The sequence below is a fragment of the Lynx rufus genome, unplaced genomic scaffold (assembly GCF_022079265.1).
Source record: "Lynx rufus isolate CCGP_SWC_20201006 ecotype Redwood Valley unplaced genomic scaffold, mLynRuf1.p SCAF_4, whole genome shotgun sequence".
NCBI lineage: Eukaryota > Metazoa > Chordata > Mammalia > Carnivora > Felidae > Lynx > Lynx rufus.
In genome coordinates, this window is record NW_025814856.1 from 127,937,234 (window position 1) to 127,955,253 (window position 18,020).

The following is an 18,020-nucleotide window of genomic DNA, read 5'->3' on the forward strand; positions in this document are numbered from 1 at the left end:
AGTGAAATGAGAGAACACAGCCACATGTGGGTGTCCCAAAGAGAGATGATGGGAGGCACGTTTGGCTCAAGCCACGGTGGAAGTAAGGCATTTTGAAAAAGAAACCTAATGATAGTGTCCATGGGCAACTGTGAAGTTGAAGGTCAGACAGTCAGACCTATCCCAAGGGACATATTTTGACTGAAGGAAGTCAGCTCCTAACCCACCCTAAGACATGAACTTATAGCTTTTGTTCCAGGATCCCTGGTGTTGAATATGGGCTCTGTATCTGCCTTTTTGATGTTATAAAGATGATTCAAACTGCCTTCAGTCATAGCTCCATCACTCTTAATTTCTCCTTTCTCACCAGAATAACTGGCAGAGGATGAGCTTTCCCAAGCACACAATTAATTGCAATTTTGAAAATAGCATCCTCGATTATTTCTCCAGGGGGCTCTTTTCCCTCTTATGGCAGTAAGCAGGGGGACATTTAAGATTATACACCATCTGATGCCATTAACCATTTGTTTTACATTTCCAGACACAGATGGCTGGAGGTCAAAGCAACCCAAATGGCTCTGAAGGCCGTGAATAGTCCAGTCCCGGACCAAACCGTGAAATCAGCCAGACTGCCTTCCTGCCTCCCCGTTGCAGGGTTTCTGCACATCAGACCCAGTGCTCTGAGCTCGAGCTGTGCGTATTTCTCTCCTTCTTCCCAGAACAGTACCGCAGCCACTCCCTTCTTCCCTGATAACTGTCAAGCTTACATTTTTGTAGTCCTTTTACATACGTCTCATTTGATCTTTACAATGCCTCTTATGGTTCATGCCTTATGGATGAGGACACTAGAAAGAGCCAGATTTTGTGATTCCCCCCAAAAACAGTACCATAAGTTTTTTTTTTAAATATAAGCTGTTATGTATAGCGAAATAGTTCCTATTTTAATCAGAATCTCTTTAAATGCCAATTAGTCTTCAGGGTTCCAAATGGTAGAATTTCAAGCCCTAGAAGCCCGGGAGAGGAGTGGCTGCAGGGCATGAACAGGGCTTACAGCAAAGACCTTCTGTACTTGTGGAAAGCCCTGTGCCTGCCATGTGGTTGATTCTGCTTGGAGAGAATCCTCCGGTGCAGGCCCAGCAATTGAACCCTAATCAAACCTAAGCAAACACACTCCGCCCTGGCAAGGCCACAAGCTCTTATGTCCCAAGCTCCTCTATCTTAGTGGATTCCAGACCTCTATAAGGGTAGATATAAAGCTACACAGAGGCTATTTTATTCCAGACAAGGTAAGGGCACAGGCTAGCAGCAACTTGTAGTCATGTAGAAAAGGTTTGGGTCTGAGGGCAGAAGAAGATGTGGGTTTAAGTCCAGCCCATGCCAATCAGGAGCAAGCCACTTGCTGAGCCTCAATTTTCTTTCCTTTTCTTTTTAATGTTTATTTATTTATTTTGAGAGAGAAAGAGAGAGAACTCTCGGCAAGCAGGGGAGGGGCAGAGAGAGAGGGAGAAAGAGAGAATTCTAAGCAGGCTTCCGAGCCGTCAGCGTGGAGCCCAATTCAGGGCTCCATCTCACCAACCGTGAGTGAGGTCATGACCTGAGCTGAGATCAAGAGTCTGAGGCTTACCCAACTGAGCCACCCAGGCACCCCATGAGCCTTGATTTTCTTAACTAAAAAAATGGAAATGAAATCTCCTTGTCCTTCTCCACCGGTTTCAGAGAGATCAAATGACATGACTCATGGGCAAGTGCTTTGAAAGGATGAAAGTTGTCACCAACATGGAGCAAGGTGGTGGTGATGATAAAGAATGTTGTGCCAGCGTATCATTTCCAGGAACATGGGTTGTTCTTTGATTTCCCCCCAGCTCCTAGTCAAGCCTGTTCACATCTGAGAAATCAGCAGCAAGAACATATGTCACCCCAACCCCCAGCCTGTGTTACTGGCAGAAAAATGGCAAAAGCGAAGTTCTGACCTGGGACACAAAGCTATTTAAAGAACTTGGAATGTAAACACAGGTGGATTGTGTGTTTGTTGCCCTGGGCAATGAGCTGTCAGTCTCACTTTCCCAAGCACTGAAGCCAATGGAATTTACAAGTCCACAGAAGCACTCTAAAATACTACTGCCATCCAAGTACTCATTATTAATCACATTATCACAGTATCTTTTGGACCCAGTGCGATTATGTGTGTACTTTATGCCCTAGTTAAAGTTTTTATGGGATTACTGAAGCTGAGATAACCAAACAAAACTGAGACCAACAAACCCTGCACTTGCTTAGGTGAAGAGGGAGGGAAGGAATGTCATTAATAATAAAGAATATTTATTGGGTGCATATAATGCACCAGGAGCTCTACTGGTATTCCCCTCCCAACAACCTGGTAGGTAAGCATGATGGTTATCCTCATTTTATATATAAGGAAGGTAAATCTTGGAGAAATTACACCTTCCATCATGAGCTTTCTTTAGGTGGCCTTAAATGAGCATTTGAAACCTGCAGTTTAGTTGACCCAGCAGGCTTCCTGCATTAGTTGACAAGAGCTCAGGACACTTCCTTATGACTGCTGCTTTGAAAATTAACTTCTCCACCCACTCTCCCAGATCTTCTTGCACTGCTCCTTCAACAGAAACCAGGATCCTGACCCCCCAGTCCAGTGGGACTCACAGCAAGTGTACAGCCAGCACCTGCTGATGGACAACATCTAGCAATGTGACAGTACCAACAACAGCCACTGCCTGACAACAGCCATACCACTGCCACAGCCATATGTCAGGCACTAGGTCTACATTGTTGTTAGTTGCTACAACAAGCACATGAGGAAGATATTATCAATTTCTTTTTTCTTTAAATTAGAAATAGAGTTAGATGGATGGGGAAGAGAAAAAAGAAATAAAGAGTTAGAAAGGTTAGGTGACTTGTCCAAGGTCACAGGTCACAAGGCTCGCAAGTGGTGGAGCTGGGATTCCAACTGCCATAATCAAAGCCCATCATTGTCTGTTGTTCTCATTTTCTCATTCTGTTTCCCAATTAACTCTTCCTCTATTGTGCCTCCCCCAGCAATACAAATATTAAAGTACTGCTTTTATATCCAGAGAAGATATTTATGAAGTAAAATCTTACAAGTAGCATCACCTTAACTATTAATGCTTAGAGTATATTTAGAGTCTAGGATTCCTCTGCTTTCTTCCTACTAGTCCTGATCCAAGTAGAGTTGGATTCAAATCACTGGGTCACACTCCTCTTCTAGATCTTACCTTTCTTTTCCCTCGGTCAGGTCAAGCTGCACTCCTGACAACTCTTTTTTTTTAATTTTTTTTAATGTTTATTTTTGAGACAGAGTATGAGCAGGGAGGGGCAGAGAGGGAGAAATAGAATCTGAAGCAGTCTCCAGGCTCTGAGCTGTCAGCACAGAGCCCGACATGGGGCTCAAACCCATGAACGGTGAGATCATGACCTGAGTCGAAGTCAGACGCTCAATTGACTGAGCCACTCAGGTGCCCCCTGACAACTCTCTTGAATACACGACATAGTCTACCTGGTTCTAGCTTTTAGTCAACCAACTCTTTCATCTTCTCAAGATATTCTCAGCCTCTGGAACACACCAAGTTTCCCCTAGATAGTCAGTCCCTGGGGAAGAGTCACAGTGGATGAATTTATTTGACCTACTTCAAGAAATTAACAGGTTGGGTTCCATGTTAACAAACCCCAAATTTGTTCATTGCAACAATGCACCCACCTTAAAAAAAGTACAATTTCCAGTCTCTCTTAAGAGTGACCATTATGTCCCAATCACAACCAATGATAGATACAGGGAAAGTGCTGGGTAGATTTTCCAGGAAAGACCTTTACAAGAGGAAGGACACTTGACTGGCTTGTTCATTTTTCCTCTGCCTTCACACCTCAACTTCTTCAGGTTCAGAACACAACTTCATGTCCAGCACAAAAATGAAGGCTATGCCTTAGAGTAGACAATTAGAAGGAGCTCCTGATGGCACTGTGGAATCACCATATCAATCCTGAATTGAACTCCTAAGGAATTCCTTGTATATGATTTGTTTAAGTCACTGTTTCCAGGCTTTCTATTACTCTTAGACACATGAAATTACTGATATGGAAACCTAAACTCATGCAAGCACACGGATATTAGCATAAGAGAACACATGCTCAAGATTACCAGAGGCTGTGGAGAAAGGAGAAAGTAAGAATGAGGAGGCAGGATGGTATAATTGTTACAGTCAAACAGAACTACATTCAAAGACCAGATTTGATGCTCCCTAGCATACTATGTAGCCTCAGACAACGAAACTCCCTGAATCTGTAAAATATACGACCTTATAAGATTTATAACCATCAAATTAGATTATGTTTATAAAATATGTGATAAGATACCTAGCACATAGATAGGTTTAGTAAACAATGACTATTAAGTATTATTTTTGTCATCATTATCATTGCACTATATGGCTTCTTAAAGACTTTAACATTTCTAGGAGATAAGGAAGGGAAGAAGAAAAATCTGGTGAATGGTCTTTGGGATCCTATTGATAGGAAGGGGTTGGGGCCAACCAATCATTCTTGTTGATTAGGTCAAAATCCAGTGGGAAGTTCAGATCCTAAAGCTGAAATGTCACATGCTGAGTGTACATGCACCCATCAACACTGGCCAATCAACACTGTCTCCAGAGAAAAATAGCACCTGACTCTTTCCCACTGGGTTGTATTATGAAAAGAATATAAATTTCAGAATCAGGTAAGCACTGATTTGAATTCTCATTAGGGTTGGTGATACAAGCATCTCTCTCCTTGGCTTCCTCATCAGTAAGATAAACATGCTACTAGTTACCTCCTAGGGCTATAGAGGGTGAAGTGTCTGGCAGAGGCTGGGCCTTGACACACAGTAAGTCTAAGTTTCCATCCTCTCCTTCAAACCTCCAAATAATATGCAAGTCTCATAGGTTCTTTCAAGCTGGTAATATAAGAAATGCTGCTAATGCTCATTAAATAGTACAGGAGGGGCGCCTGGGTGGCTCAGAGGTTAAAAGTCCTGCTCTTGATTTAGGCTCAGGTCATGATCTCGTGATTCATGGGTTCAAGCCCAATATGAGGCTCGGCACTGACAGCGCTGAGCCTGCTTGGGATTGTCTCTCTCCCTCTCTCTGACCCTCCTCTCCCCACCTCAAAAATAAATAAATAAACATTAAAAAGAAAAAAAAAAAAAACAAGTACAGGAAACAGTGAGATTGTCCCCAGGCAGAGGGCCACACCCCTGAAGTCAATGCATTAGGGCACAATTCCCTCTCCATTCCAGCGAGGGAGGAAGGAAGAGGCAAGTGGTGGAGGCTGGGCGAATGGAAGCCACACAGTAAGGATCCTGGGGAAAGTACTCTATTTTATTCTTTTGTGTTTTGAAACCACAGGCCTAAGTGACTAAAGAACACTGAGACAAGACAGCCATTGCTAACAGCAGGATCAAGTTAGCATCAGAACACATTCCCTGCAGGAGTGATTCTCCAGACTGACTAGCAGTCATGTCTGTGCTCCTAGTTAGGAATAGCAGCACTGGAAAACACAACTTAAATGGATATATCATGGGGGGATAAAGGGGATTCAAAGAGCAGAAATAGAAGAAGGGCACTTGCCAGCAATTACCTAAAGTTATGTGCTGGCCAGGGGTGCCTGGGTGGCTTAGTTGGTTAAGTGTCCGACTTTGGCTCAGGTCATGATCTCGTGGTCCATGAATTCAAGCCCCGTGTCAGGCTCTGTGCTGACAGCTCAGAGCCTGAAACCTGCTTCTGATTCTGTTTCCCTCTCTCTCTGCCCCTCCCCCACTCATGCTCTGTCTCTCAAAAATAAATAAAAACATTAAAATTTTTTTTTAAAGTTATGTGCTGGCTATTGTTGTAAGAGTTTTACTTGTCCTAACTCTGACTCCTCAATAACAACAAGGTCACTGTTATCACCCATATTTCACAGAGGAGAAAAGTGAGAGCAGTGAAATTAAGTAACTTGCAGTGACAGGGCTTAGAATCAAACCCAGCATTCTTTCACCAGAGACAGTGTTTGCATCCTCCACAAGAAGACACGGGCTTGTCATCATCTAATACTTTTTTTTTTTTAATTTTTAATGTATATTTATTTTTGAAAGAGAGACAATGCAAGCAGGGGAGCGGCATAGAGAGGGGGACAGAGGACCCGAAGTGGGCTCTGCGCTAACAGCAACAAGCCTGATGTGGAGTTTGAACTCACAAACTTTGAGACCATGACCTTAGCCAAAGTCGGATGCTCAACCAACAGAGCCACCCAGGCGCCCCCATCCTACACCCCTTGAAAAGACTCATCCCTTGCAGTGAGGAGTGGGCAAACAGCTCTCAACTATAAAATAAATAAGGCTAGGGGATGCAACGTACATCATAGGGCATACAGTTAATAGTATGTCACAACTTTGTATGGTAACAGATGGTAGCTAGATTTATCACAGTGATCACTTTGCAATGTGTATAAATGTTGAATCACTACGTTGTACATCTGAAATTAATATAATATTGTGTGTATCAACTGCACTTCAATAAAAATAAATAAAAAACAATTTGTTCCTTGACATGTCATACAGGGAACGAGGAAAAGATTCTGATGTATTTTGGGATTCATAACTCCTTGTTTAAGGGTATTCCAGTATGAGAGGTAAGGATAAAGCATTAAGTATTCATATGTTTTTCTTCTAAAATGTTCAAGTTGCAGATATTCAAGACCAAGGATTATCAGGCAGGAAAAACCCATCCAGGTTGCCTGATCTGCTTTCCTTTCTTGTCATTAAGAGCAGTGAGAAAGGCACATCGGGTTGCCCAGAGTTCACCAAGGCAGAAAGGGGGTGAAGACGCTGGGAGCAGACCGCCAGGTTCCAATCCTGGTTTCTTCACTATTGCTGAGTCACCTGGGCAAGTCATTTCACCTGACCATACCTCAGTCTTTTTATCTGTTCACCAGGGCAACAACGGTATAAACTCCATTAGTTTGCTGTGAGGATTCAGTGGAAACAGTGACTACAAGAGGCAAGGTCAGTGCAGGGGTGAACCAAAAGAACGACGAGAACGACGATGCTTATCGGATATCACGTGGACCCTGGGCCAGGCCATCCCACTGAGAAGTGGGGGCTTGCATCAGCATATAGGGATGGCCTGAGTCTCCAGAATAGAGTTCTTCATTCAGAGATTTAAACAAACAAACAAACAAACAAACAAACAAACAAACATACGAACAAAACACAGAGGGTGAGGCTTATTCTGTTGTTCTTTTAGATAAAAACACTAAAGAAAAAAACATTTAGCTACTAGGCAATGCTTTTATAAATGAAATTTAGAGAGAAACTTTCAATGGGACAAAAATAGTAAGACTTTTTAAAAACCAAATTGTTTTCAAGCACACTATTTTTAACACAATGAGATTCTACTTTGTAAAAAAGAATCAACTTAATGGTCTTTTAAATCTGGAATATTAAGGTATTTTCAGGGCTGAGGGTAAAATGGGTTCTTATTAATTCGCTGACATCTAATTCACTTATAAATAGGCCAGCTTTGACAGCAGCTATAATCCATGCACGTAAGTTTTAAAAATAAAAATAAGAATGCTGTACACACTTTTGTCATACTTTGCCTTTCAAAGTAGATTTGTTCCTATTTTCCGCTGGATAATGTGAGATGAGGTGCTTATTGTCACTGGAGTGTCAGAGGTCAAGGGCTACCACTGAACAGGAAGTAAACAATGAAAGATGAGTACAGAGGATGGGTTTTAGTGCTACTTGTAACCTCCAGAAGGTCATGTTAGCTCCCTGGGTTCCACAGTTTTTACCTATGAATGAAATGGGCTGGTAAAATTCCTGCCAAGTCTAAAATTCTAAAACTACACGTACACTCGCACACACACACACACACACACACACACACACACACACCAGATAATGTATTTTCAACTCCCTAATGCCCAACAACAATTATACACCTTGCAGACTGCACCTGCACTGAACTTACAATTATTTCCTAAATTATTATTTCCTTGAATGACAGGATGGCTACACATTTCATTTAGGGTGTTAAAGCATCAAAATGACATTTGCTAGGCTTCAGAAATGTTTGATGAGCTAGTACTTAACTCTTTTTTCATAAGAAAATTGTTAGATGTTTTTATACCCTTTCAGACCTATTAATATCACCTAATGCAGACCATTACATAAGAAAATTACCTGACTGAAGATAGAATGGCAAGACAACACAGGCAAATGCACAAAATTTCTGCTATTTCATAGGAGTTCTGTAAGATAAATATAATTTTTGAGATGCCAAAAAGCTCTGTTCCATGCTGTCTATGACCCTTGTTACGTGAATCCATTTGCGGGTACTAGAGGGACACAGATTCGGGAAGCACTAGGCAAATTCTGATTATTTTTACCAAAAAAGAAATAAGCTCTGGCTTAACACAAAATGCATTTTGTTTTAAAATTGTGAGCTGCAGGAAGAAAGGGATAAATCATACACACACAAAAGCGTTTAATACCTCAAAACTGCCAGAGCAGTTATACAATCTTACTAGCTATCTGCAGCATGAAAATTCAAATCAGACCTATTTGTGGCTCTAGGGTCAGTCTAGATAATATATTTATGAATTCTCAGATGCAAATGTATACTTCTACCTTTATACCTTTGTAGAAATTCTTACCCTTGTAGCCTCTGAGTTTTCTATTTTTAGACCTGGTATTCTGTAATGGCTTGGTTTTGGGGCTTTGGTACTGTGTGGGAAGATGTTGAAAGTTCAGAACCTTTTGTAGGAGGGAGAAGTGAACAAAGGAGAGTAAGGGCAAAGAATTTGAAGTTCCCCAACTGCTGCTGAGTTCCACCAATATAGAAGCTAACACCCCCCCTATTTCAGGACAGGGGATCAGAGGCTTGAAACCCGCTCAGCTCTTTCCAGCTCCTGAAGCCTGGTTTAACAGAACTCTAGATATTCTTTTCTCTCCTCTATCATGCCTAAAAATAGTATGAAATCCACACTGAAAAGACACACAGTAGCTAATCCAATGCTTCATTGTTCATTTTCCCTATGGGCTTTTTTTAAGGACATGGAGAGAGGAAAAAAAAAAATAACTGACTGTAGTGTTAGGGCTGAAAATCAGACTCTAGCACCAAAAGGCGGCCAATTCAGCAAGAAGGACCCAAGGCCTTCCAGGCAACACAGCGTGTGGTAATAAAAGAGCAGAAATTCTGGAGCGAGGTTGGCCGGTGCAAAACTTGGTGTCACTGCTTAATAGTAACATGACCTTGATCAACTTCTACTACCTCTGAACCCCAATTTCCTCATTATAACAAAGACAATGCCTCCTATCTCATCAGATTTTTGCAAGAATTAAAGGTATAGTGATACATGATTCATATATTAACTGGGATAAAATGAGCACTTAATGAATGCCAGTTGTTACCAGATTTAATAGCAAAATAATTATTATTGTATGTAGCTAAAATGACCAATTTGGAGAAATTACACTTTCAGATGCAAAGACATTATAAAGCTACAGTAATTAAAACAGCTTGATGTTAGTCTATGGATGGAAAAACGGAAAAATGGAATAGAACAGTGAGTTCAGATACAGACCTGTATATACAGACACTAGATTTATGAAAAAGGGGACACTGTAGTGGATTTTCAAAAGCTTTTGCTGGGCCAATTGTATATGCATCTGGAAAAAAAAATTATGATTCCCTACCTCACACTATCTACAACAATCAACTCTAAGTGGATTACAGTTCTGAATGTGAAAGGAAAGACAATGAATCTTCTACATAATATAAAATACATTCATGACCTTGAGGTGACCAAAGTTTTCTTAAACTGGACCAAAAAATCACTAATCTGAATGAAAATGTTTGATTGGATTATATTAAAACCAAGGACTTCTATTTATCAAAAGACATAGTAGGATGGCAACCACAGGAGAACATTTTCAACATTATCTGACAAAGACCTGGTATCCATGATATATAAATACCTGTGTAAGTCAGTATGAAAAAGACAGACATTGAGAAATGGACAAAATGTAAACAGGCACTCCATGCAATAGGGTATCTAAGTGGCCAATGAACATATGAAAAAGTGCTCAGCTTTTTCAGTCATCAGGAAAATGTAAATATAAATAAATAAACTTTCAAGCATCCACTAGAAGGGCTACAATGAAAAGGTAGAAAATACTAGGTGTGGATACAAATGTGGAACAAGAGGAATTCTCATAGAGTGTTGATGCAAGCGTAAAGTGGCTCAACCACTTTAAAAACCAGCTTAGTAATATTTAGCAGAGGTACAATTTCATACTCTATGACACAGCAATTCTCCCCAAACATATAATAGAAATGCATACATATGTGCCCCAAAAGAAATGTACATGAAATTTCAGAGCAGCACTATTTGCTATAGCCCTAAACTTGAAACAACCCAAATGTCCATCTAAGAGATTAGATAAATGATAGCTTATTCCTACAGCAGCATATTTACCACAAAGAAATGATTTTTTAAAAATTATACTATCCATAATAACATGAACAAAAACATAATGTTGAACATTACAAAAGAGAACATACTATATGATCCTGTTTATCTAAAGCTCAAAACAGGCAAAATTCACCTACGGTAGTGGAAACAGGTTATTTTTCCAGATAAAAATCGGGGGGGGGGGCAACCCAGAAGGGTCTCTGATGGTTGTATAATACTCTCTATCTTGATCTAGATAGAAATTAGCTAACTAGCTAGTTAGTTGGTAGTTGGAAAATTCATTGAGCTGCGTTGTGCTTTTAGGATTTGAACACTTCTATGCATTTAAGTTACGCTCATAAAAAGTTAACTTTAAAAAATAGAATGTGAGCTTTCTAGGTGATCAAAAAGGGACAATAACATTTTAGATGATAAAACTACTGCAGATAACTTAGATGGGCTTCTCAAAAGTAGTGCTGTGTTTGCCCTACTCACCATCTCTGGAACCAGGGATTTGGCACTTTACCTAGCCAGGTTGACTAACTGGATAAAAAAGCATATAACCTGTCTGTTTAGGCATCCTAGTCCAACTACCTAACGTGGTATTAGCTTCTGAAGTTGGTCAGGTACATCTCTCTACACCCAGACTTCAGTATAATGTCACCTGTTGGATAGGTAAGTATATGCTTGCTGTTTTGCAAATGAAGATCCTGACCTCAGTGAAGAGTACTGCAGGTGCCGAAAAGCTATCACAGGTTTGGCTGGTTCCTTCATTCACTCACTCATTCACAAATCTTCCTTCCTTGCTCTTTCCTTCCTTCCTTCCTTCCTTCCTTCCTTCCTTCCTTCCTTCCTCCCTCCCTCCCTCCCTCCCTCTCTTCCTTCCTTCTGTCCATCCATGTGTCCATGTCCACCTGTTATCCATCCATTCAACTAGCAAGGTGGTTAAGAACATAGTGCTAGAGCCCATCTGTCTAAGCTTGGATCCTGGCTCTGCCGCTCATTATCTATGTGACCTTGACCACATAAGCAAGGATAGATGAATAAAAGATGAGGCTGAAGGAGCAGGCAGGAAACAGATCATCTAATTCTTTGGAGACCTCATTGAAGACCTCAGCATTGGAGACTCAGAGTGATGAAGTAACGCCTTCCCTTCTCCTTTCTTACTCTATTTTTTCTCTTTTTGATGGAATTAAAATTCAGGTACTTTGAGGGTTGCTGTTATTCTGGAATCCACTTACTTGATATTTTAGTGCATTAAGGACAAGTGGTAAACCAGATAAGAACTTTAGAGCTAAAGTGGCTAGGAACGTCAGTTGTGGAGTTAGGACTAGGGCTAGAATTCTCCCTCTGCACCTTCACTGTGTATCTCAACCAAGCTCTTTAATATCTTTGAGTCCTTTATTATGATGAAAATAACAGTACAAACATAGTTTGTAGAACTGGGTGAAGACATAGTGAGAGGATTCCCATAAAACACTTAGCACAGTGCCTGTCATATAATAAGCACTCAACAAATGTTAATCATAAAACCTCGTGCAGAATACAAATATGATGTGTAATTCTCCCCTCCAAATGTTGAATTGAATACAAGGGTTAGCTTGCGGTGAAATCTTATTTATTTTTAATTAAAAAAAAAATTGTTTTTGAGAGACAGAGAGAGAGAGGGGTGCGAGGAGAGGGAGGGGCAGAGAGAGGGAGACACAGAACCCGGAGCAGGCTCCAGGCTCCAAACCGTCAGCACAGAGTCCAACCCGGGGCCTGAACCCACGAACCATGAGATCATGACCTGAGCTGAATTCGGACGCTCAACTGACTGAGCCACCCAGGCGCCCCTCTTCTCTATTTTAAAATCTTATTTTAACTTGCCTTCGTGAAGGTACTCAGTTCCTGTGGAAAGTCATAGAGCAGCAGTACCAGCCTCATCTTGAGAGACATTTAACAAAAAGAAAAAATGCCCAGAAATTCCATTAAATTAATATTTCTGATAAGAGCAAGCTAAGTGACCCCTGGAAGTTTGCTTATAATTAAAAAATCGTCTTGCTGATATGCTCTGCATGCACATTTCCTTTGTCCTCTGGCTGAAACAACTAAGACATTCAGGAAAAGGGAACCTGGGTCCTTGACACCTTATCTCTTTATCTGTTGGCAAAATAATCATTTCTGGGTCCACGTACAGGTCTAAGAAAGGGTTTTCTTCTTGGGCCAAAAAGGAAAAAAAAAGAGGAGAAAAAAAATGAATTCTCTGGGAAGGAGTATCAAGTTTGTGGTGTGTTAGTGATGCAAAAACTAAGGGCAAAGCATACTTACCTTGCTAAATATATTTTACCTACTTTTCTGGGGATGGTGTGGCTGCAGCATTGTGGGGGGTGGGTGGTGCAGTGGAGGGTTGGGAAATAGGAAAATTCTGGTTGAATGGTCAATAATCCAGGGCAGGGCAAAGAAGAACATATTCAAAAAGCAAATTTCTGCCTGCCTTTGTTAAAACTTCCTTTATAAGGAAAATTATTCTGAGAAGCGGCACATTAAGAGACTGTCATACAGCAAATTTAGCATGGATATAAATAATTACCTGTCCAACCATGTGAGATGGGCACTCAAAGGTTATGCTGGGACAGAGGCAGATTCAGGAGCAGCTAGGATGTGCCTCACTGAAAGTCCAGCAAGAAGCGGGCACGCCATTGCGTGACCACGGATTATACCTTGACCTGAGGCTCAGAGCCTTTGCCAGAGCCAGAGAGCTGGCAAAAGGGGCCGAAAATAAGCAATCCTGAATTCATTAAATGCGAAATTAAGGGAAGGGGACATGCCAGGGCTTGCTCCTCATCCCATTCTTTCTGCTCTCTGTTGCTCAGTAAATGACTCTCCTTAAGATCTCAGAGACCACCTGTAGTTCTTCACATAAAACGCACTTGCTTTAGCAAGTCATTCAGCACTTGTCAGCCTGACCCTACTTCCCCGCCTCTAACTTTTCTCTGGCCTCTGAAGGAAGCCTAAAATCAAGCACAGTTTCTACCTCTTTATCAAGTTAACCACCCCTGCTTGTATTTCTACGTGTTAAATTTTGGAGTTTTCTCTTCATGGAGCCCATGGAGTTGTCCTCCAAAGCCCATCCCTTTGCTAAGGGCACTTCACTCAAGCCTTGCCAGTCTGCCCCTTCCCTTGTGCCTCTACAGACCTTCAGTTTTCTCCACCTGGTTGGATTCCCCCTCCTGACTGCTGCAGAAACAGGAACCTCTAGTAATTTCTGCATTCCCACATGGCCAGCCTCCCACTAACACCTACCTGCACGTCCCCCCCCCCTTGTGCCTCCAGTGACATGCTTTTCTTCCCTATGGTTTCCATTATGTCCCACTTCATGCACTGCTTAAAGAACAGGATGAGGGATGTCCCGACTTTTGTACAACACACATCTCAGCACTTGTGCTGTGATAAGGGCACTTGGAAAGCTCCACTCAGGCTTCCCTCTCTGCTTTAAAACTGTCAGACCCGCAAAAGGACCCAGTCCTCCTCCTTCTCTCCCCCAATTTTCTGAAACCCAAGCATAGGTGTTCTCTTAGGAGAACAATAAGGAACCATATAAAGAAGGCAAATTAATTACACAAATTCAACAGGGAAGAAAACCAAATCTGATGACATTCCTAAACTACAGAGATGTAACCTTCCTCTGCAGATCAACAGCCAGCACTGAGGCCCTGGCAGGGGGTGTCCCCTTGCCATTCCCATCCCGCCTCATTTACCACACAGCCATTCAGACCAGGAACACTAGGTCCAGTGCTTGTCTTGGGCCCTTCTGGGACTCTGTCACAAGGAACATAAGGCCTCAAGGATTGCATAACAGTGTTAACAATGCATTCACCCTGGGTGGTGGAATTAAGGGAGATACGGGGGATATTAAGGGAATAATCCACTGACAATCATGCTTTGCCAATGTGGGATCTGAGAAGATGGAGATTTATATCAGTGAACAAAACCAGAGTTAAGTCCCTAATATTTTTGCCTGTATATAGTTCCATTCAGTCCTCTTAAAAAAGAAAGCATGATAAAAAGCACATCTCTCTCTTGCCCAGGATTATGTGGGCAGGCCTGTGTGGAGGGACAGAGAAGCCCTCAGTGTATGAACAGAACACCAGGCCCTAAGAAGCACATCCTCAAGCACTGTGCTAATAATTTAGGAAAAGCTCAAACTTCACACAGGCACTTGACTGAGATTTACCAAAAAAGAGGAAACAAAAGGAAAAAGCATTAAATACCAAACCAGAAACAGCTGGCTGGAAAACTTGAAAAGGACATAATCTGAATAACAAGACACCTGGGGAATCTGCTTCAGCAAATCAGAAGGTGAGCAGCCTAGAACAGGGTGTTACTTATTTGAGAATACTGCAGTGAGCATGTGCCAAGAGCTGTTGTAAGCTCCTGGCAAGTATTTGCTCATTTAATTATCTTAACAATTCCAGGAGGTTGGTGCAGCTACTATCATCCCCACTGTACAGATGAGAAAACTGAGGCCCAGACGAGTGACATGGCTTGGCTCACAGAGCTTACAGGAGGTACAGCCAGGGTTTAACAAGCGTTTGGGTCCAGAGTCCTTGTCCTGTCACTCACTGGGCAGCAATTACCCTCCAATGGAAGATTTTTAAAGCAGAAAGTGAATACTTCCTAGAATTCCTCTTTACTGTGATTTAAAAATAAATTTGATTCCATTTCCTTCTTCTCAGACCCGCCATTTTAATGAAGACTTGCTATTGCTAACTAAGATAATTTTTGGATATGCGATTCTTACAGTTGATAAGATGGTATTCCTTTTGCCAATTTATCTATAGCAGACATGTATTCCCATTGAAATGTTACTCTTTAGTGCTGGGGGGAAATCAACAATTTGTAGACTCTTAATTTCATGGGCATCGATTTGCTCATTGGCTTAATAGATCCTTATCCTGATAAAGAAGATACAAAATTTATCTTTTTTAATGAAAGGCTAATATCCTGAAAGATTAAGAAATAAAGCTAGCCAGACCAATCTTTTTTTGTCATCAAACAATTATATAGTGCTTCATATATACCAGCCACCATTCTCAGTGCTTTAAAATTATAAAATGATTTAATTATATGAAAATTAAGTGTGAGCCAGGTTCAATTTTCATCTCTATTTCACAGGTGAGAAAACCAATGCACAGAGAGGCTAAGTGACTTTGTCTGAGTCACACAGCCAGAATGTGCTTGCAGGAGGCAATCAGCCTACAGAAGCTATGCTCTGAACCAAATATATGCATAACCAGTGTACTCACTCAGAGGTCTCCTTGCCCTGGTAGCTTTTTACCTACGTAGTTGCTGCTGCTGCGGTCCTAACCATTACACGGTTATATAAGAATTTACATAATAAATTCTTATTCACAATCTAAGGCCACTGGGCCCCTTTGACCCTGACGGATCACACACAGATCCATGACTACCCCAGGTATATCAGATCTTAGAATCTCTCTCAATCGGGGTGCCTGGGTGGCTCAGTCGGTTAAGCAGCTGACTTCGGCTCAGGTCATGATCTCGCTGTCCATGAGTTCGAGCCCCGCATCAGGCTCTGTGCTGACAGCTCTGAGCCTGGAGCCTGCTACAGATTCTGTGTCTCCCTCTCTCTCTCTGACCCTCCCCCGTTCATGCTCTGTCTCTCTCTGTCTCAAAAATAAATAAACATTAAAAAAAATTAAAAAAAAAGAATCTCTCATCAATAAAGAGCCAAATTATATCAAATCTACTCATTTAAAAAATCCCACCCACTCTGATTTTTTTCAAAAAAAGATTATGTTAGGATTGAATCTCCTTATCTCACAGAAACAAACTCATAAGCAAACAAACAAACAAAAAACCAGCTGTCAGTGTCTTGGTGGTATCTTGAAACATAAATTTGAGTAGCATGTGGCACATTCACTAGGAATGCTCCCAGAATGCTCCCAGTTTTGCAGTTGATAAAAACTATTTTACTATTAAAAAGCACTAATAGAATTAGGTTGAAGCTCTTGTTACTGCTTTAATGAGACTATTTTTTTCATCCTGCACAGCATTGTGGACTAATTGGTATTCCAGTGAATTGAACATTGTTTGATTTTTTTTAATTTTTTTTAAGTTTATTTATTTATTTTGAGAGAGAAAGTGCACACAAGTAGGGAAGGGGCAGAGAAAGAGGGGGAGAGAATCCTGCACTGTCAGTGCAGACCCCGATGTGGGACTCGAACTCCTAAAACACAAGATCATGACCTGAGCTGAAACCAAGAGTCGGACGCCTAACCGACTGAGCCATCCAGGTGTCCCAACATTAGTTTCTTGTTCCTGGACCAATGGGATGGATGCATGCATAGATTCTACCTTAGGAATGTGTGTTTCCGAAGAATTCAGTCCTAAACTGATGGGTGATGATACATTTTAACGCTTCATTAATTATCTAAGTTCTTCTTATACTGAATATCTGCTACTCCCCCTCCTCCTACCCTGCCTTGCTGATATAAAATGATAATTAACCCCTGCAATATATACAATATGGTCCTTGCATATTTTTGGGTGATTGTTATGCAATTGCAGACTTTGCTCCAGTTGAATTCGCCTTAAACCAAATTCAGTAAGAGTTATTTTGGCCTCCAGCTTCTTGGCCATCATCTTTCTCAATCTCTCTCTTTCTTTTTAAACCCTCACCAAAAAGAGGTCATTTTAGATAAGGACACATCTTAATGAAAAACCCAAATAAGGATAAGACTAAAATTAAGGTGCTTTTCACCCCAGTAGGAAGATTCTGATGGAAATTCTCAGACCTTCCTTCTACATGATATAACAGTTAATGCTCTCAGGCACTTTAATTCTCATTTTTTGTAGACAGCTATTTTATTTTAATTTTTGGTCATTCAATTTTGTTCTTCAGAGTTTGAAAGCAATCTCTCCTTCTCCCCTGGTAAATGTACTCAGGAACTTCCATTTTATAAAAATTTTCCAATTCTCTAAAAACAGAGACCATTTCTGTTATTAGGGCTATTCTCTTACACATACAAATGACCGGGACACCACGTATGGTCACTGGAACGTACCATAAGATACCCAATATGACACCATATTTCCTACTAAGAAAGACATTATATCTAGTGTGTATACATGCAAGTGGATTCCTCATGAACGCCTTCAAAATTATCCAACAGCCATCAAGACTTTAGAGGGAAAAACAGAATGACAACAGTTCACTAACACTACTTATATGCTCTTCCCAATCTCACTGTACTCTCTTGTCTCCTTCATAGTCTTGTTCTTTGTTTTCGGGTTTCCTTTCTACCCAAGGTTCTGTTCTCATCTTTCTCTTCTCCTCTCTCTTCACTCTTGCCCTAGGAAAACTCATCTAGTCTTGCAACTTCCATGCTCACAGCTGCCAAATCTCCATTTCAAGCTCAGGTAGTCCCCCAGAGCTCTGGACAACCAGCTCCTTGCTGGACATGGTCTACCTGGATGTCCCTTAGTCACCTCAAACTCAAAATGACCCAAACTGAACTCATTATCCAGAC

The 18,020-nt window shown here is 41.2% G+C and overlaps 1 protein-coding gene across 2 annotated transcripts in view; it reads right to left on the bottom strand.

Annotated features, from left to right (window-relative positions):
* Positions 1 to 18,020, bottom strand: part of ELMO1 (engulfment and cell motility 1) — a 532,635-nt gene that overhangs the window by 164,703 nt on the left and 349,912 nt on the right. The window lies entirely within an intron of this gene.